The following is a 4,506-nucleotide window of genomic DNA, read 5'->3' on the forward strand; positions in this document are numbered from 1 at the left end:
GTCAGGAAGGCTTGTCTTCCTGACTTCAAATCTAACTTCAGACACTTACAAGCTGTGTGACCTTGGGCCAGTCACTTAACCCTGTTCACTTCAGTTTCCTCATCTGTAAAATGAGCTGGAGAAAGAAATGGCAAACTACTCCAGTATCTTTGCAAGAAAATCCCAAATGGGGTCACAAAGAGTAGACTGAAACAACTGAACACTTATTTCCCCTTTCATTCTGCTTAATGGTGAGCAAAGGGAGATCATTGGATTCAACAAAGATGTGTCTATTCTTAGTTTAGTCCTCAGAAACAAGACAAACTCGTGTATCAAGCACTCTCTGGGCTCCCAGTCACAGTTAGGCCAAAATCTCCCCTCAGGGTTACAGGAGTACCCAGGAAGAGGTGGGGTGTTGCAGGCAAATAGACTTCTCCTAACCCCATGGTTAGCAAACCAGAATCAGTTACAAAATGTCTAAGCATGCTCCAGAGTCTCTCCCATGCATTTCCATTGCATATCATCGGAATTCCAGTGCAAGTTGGCTTCCCAGCTTCTTCAATGTGGCAAATCTCATCAGCTAAGTACACTGATGTGCCCTGTGCAGGCTCACGAGGACTGGGTTGATTGGCCACTCCCATATTACACTCTAACAATTCTACTTTTAGGGAATTTAATCCTCCTTGAAATGAAATCTTCTATTTAAGGAAGGCTGAGTAGATCTTTGATTCAAATGATGCCAAGGACAGACCAGGATACTTTTATAATTTTATTTTTTTTTTTTAGAACACAAGTTGGCCCTCAGACTTCTTCTCAGCCATGGGGCTACCATCCGCTTGTACTCATTTCTTCAACCTTCCTGTTTTCCAACTAATCAACTAATTGTGTCCTCTCTCAGACTAATAAAAGTAAAGACATCAATGAGAACTTGTGAGCTCTAGTTCTGCCTTGTGTGGGTCCTCAGAATAGCTTTTCAGAGCTACCTCTCCATCCCCTTTGGTCCCTCTATCCTCATTACATGAATACCACAGGAGCTCATAGGAGAGAGAGCGATGTGATACAGAGCTCCATAGAGCATTGGCTCCAGAATCAGAGGAGCTAGGCCCAATTTCTGCAGCTGTTACTTGTGTGACTTTAGGCAAGTCATCTCATTTTCCTAGCCCTCAGTTTCCTTGCATGTAAATTGAGGCTGTTGGACTAGATGGCTTCAGAAGTTCCTTCTGGCTCTGGAGCTCTAGTGCCCACCTATCCCCCTGTCTGTTGCTAAATGTGAAGGCCTTTTCTCAGTGTACATCCTTGTTGACCTCTCCGTGGCCTTGGATACGCTTGACTGTCCCAGGCTCCTCAGCATTTTCTTTTTTCTTTCTTTTTTTTTTGGGGGGGGGGCAATGAGGGTTAAGTGACTTGCCCAGGGTCACACAGCTAGTAAGTGTCAAGTGTCTGAGGTCGAATTCGAACTCAGGTCCTCCTGAATCCAGGGCGTTTACTGCGCCACCTAGCTGCCCCTATCCTCAGCATTTTCTTCTCTCTTGGCTTTCTTTCCTGATTCTCTTTCTTCTCGTTCTCCTTTGCTGGATCATTATCCATGCCCTTTGCTCTAACTCTAGGTCATCATTCTAGTCTCTGTCCTGAGCCCTCTTCTCTTTTTTTCTCTTAATGTCTGCTCCTGTTCATCTAACTGGCTCCCATAGGTTCAATGGCCATTTCTCTGCTGATGACTTAAAAGCCTTCAGTCTCCCTGTCAGCTCTGTCCCTTTGGTTTCTTCAGGCCCCAACAGACACATAAGTACCCCCTGGCCCCTCAGAATCCTCAGTCCTTTTGCTCTGTTTCTTTATTCACCTCAACTCACCCTCCCCCCATCTCCCAGAAATCTCAAGCCCCTTTAGTCCATTGAGTATATAAAGTCAGTAGCTCTGGACTCCTTCCCTCAGTCCTTCCACTCTCAGCCCTGTCAACTCACGCTACATCTTCCAATGCTTCGATTGCCTCATCCTTTTTAACTTCTTCAATTCTATTATATTCAGCAAACATTTATTAGGCATCCATTCTGGACAGCACCCTATACTGTGTGTTGGGTCTATAAAGATAACATGGCCTCAAAGGATGTCACATCCTTTTGGGAAGATACACATGGATACAGAGAAATAAATCCACAGTCTACATAACTTGTAGTGGGTAGGCACAGCCACCACAGGTAAGGGATTTTAAGTTCTGTTAAGGGTTAAAATTCTAGCTAGTCTGTCTAAAATATCTAATGAGTGGTCGCCAATCAATTACAAGCTTTAGCAAGAGTTAGACTTTTAAGCATTTATTAAGGAGAATAAGAATTTGGTAAAGAGAGAGAGAAAGGCCTAGATTCCTATCTATTAAAGGGAGAGCACATTTCTAGCTCCCTTCTCCACCAGAGTCCAGAGGAAAGAGAGCCAGACCGAGTGCCAGTCTCTTCCTTCCTCCTCCCACTAGTCTGCGTCACTTCCTCCCCGCCAAAGAAAAGACTCCTGGTCTTGCCCTCAAAGACCTTCGCTTCATGGGCAGAACTCTTCTACAGTAAGTATCCAGCAGGTGGCGTCATTCCAATCGTTACAGTCCCCCCTGTTGTTCCTCAAGAAACAAAATGTTTCCTTGACGGAACAGTAAAAACAATATAATAACTATTGCTAACTAATAATATGTGAACAACAATATAGAAAAGGAAGAGAGGAAAGTTTTGTCCAGAGGGGGCGATTTTTTTTTTTGTCCTCATGAACCGACGCTTTGACATTAGTCTTGCAAAGGGAGGGCCTCTGCAGAGAATACATGTTACAGATGGTGTATATTATAACAGAAAGAGAAAAAACAACAAAAACAACAAATCAAAACTGTTCATTTAAAGTCTCTGAAAGTCTTTTCTCAGATGTCCTCTAGGTGTAGTCGTAGAATGGAAGTCTTTTCAGGGGTTGATGTGTGGATGCTGGTAATCAGCCAGGAAAATTTCCTACAAAATTGAGCTTAACACAACTTTAAAACAGCTTTGTCAATAATCAAATCAAACAATGAAAGTTCTCAAAAACATGTCTAAGGGAATACAGAATCTTAGTTGTTACACATGAAACATATAATAAAACAAAAATTGAAACATTCTTTAAAATTATAATCTTACTATAGTCCCCCCTTATGGAGGGTAATTGAGAAGACAATTGCTGCAATATTAATTAATAAAAATAATTTTTATCTTTGTTTCATCACTTTTTGCATCATCTGCCTAATTATCCTCATGCCATTATGAGAAATTAGAAATCTAATATAATTGGTAACAGGTGTCAAGGCCAAATTCAACAGTTATTTATCATGACACCTGAGATAATTATGGGGGTTACCATAAAAGAACAGAGAAATGATGGGATATGAGCATTCCCACACTTGAGCAATATGTACTGCCCATACAGTATGCCAGGCTTAAAATAGGTGGATGGAATATATGTCCATGCCACCGAACATATTGGAAGAAACTGAGTCAGACTTAATCAGATGCATGGGATTGAGATGTCCATGGCATCAGGCATATAGGAGGGAGCATAGAAGCCAGGTGTAGAAGTGAGATGGGTGGGATGAATACTTCCAGCCATCTGTACAATATTGTGGGGGAAAAGAGAATAAAATATTAAACCAAGAGAATCCAACCTCAACATTTGTCAAAAGCCGTTCCCTCGGCCATACCTTGACTTCATGCATGTCTCCCCTCATGTGACAGTTCAGTGTCTGCTCTTGCATGTATTCCTCTTGTGATTGGATGGCACCTTGCCAACTGGCATCTGATAACTCAGAATAAGGTAATTAGTGTCTTAAATGATAAGTTCCCATAATCCAAGTCTCATATGGATTTAAAAATTGAGGATAATAAATGATTGCAAAAAATGTGAATACATCTTGACTCAGAAACACAATATATAATTATGCAACAATTTCAAATAATACCCCTTTTTTTTTAACTTAGTATACAATTACTTTTTTGAAAAATCTGAACATATTTAAATACAAGTTAAAGCACAACACAATCTCAAAGAAAACTTTTACAAATGTTCCCCTCTTTTTTTTTTTTGAATATGCTTATCAAAAATAATACTTCTAGAATCAATTTACACTTGCCATGGCAAACAATTTGCCAGGGAAATGCTTTAAAGAGTTTGATCAAATAATCAGTTGAGAAAAAATAACAAAAACAAACAACTCAGAATATGGGAGCACAATACTCCTAGAATTAATATTGTATAATAAAATCAAAACCATCTTGCAATGTTTCAAAATTAGATAGACAAATGAATAGAAGAAAATACACATGGAACAATAAAATACAGTGAAATTCAAACTAAGGAAATCTAAATGAATATGAACTTAATATCAATAAGAGTATTATAAAATATAAACTTGATCACATGACTATAAAAAGCTTTTACAAATATTCTCCTTGTTTTAGAAACTAAGTATAAGACACAATCTCAAAAGCATGAAAATCTCTATGAAATAAACCCATACCATTAATTTCAAAA

Source organism: Dromiciops gliroides, chromosome 1 (assembly GCF_019393635.1).
Source record: "Dromiciops gliroides isolate mDroGli1 chromosome 1, mDroGli1.pri, whole genome shotgun sequence".
Taxonomy (NCBI): Eukaryota; Metazoa; Chordata; class Mammalia; order Microbiotheria; family Microbiotheriidae; genus Dromiciops; species Dromiciops gliroides.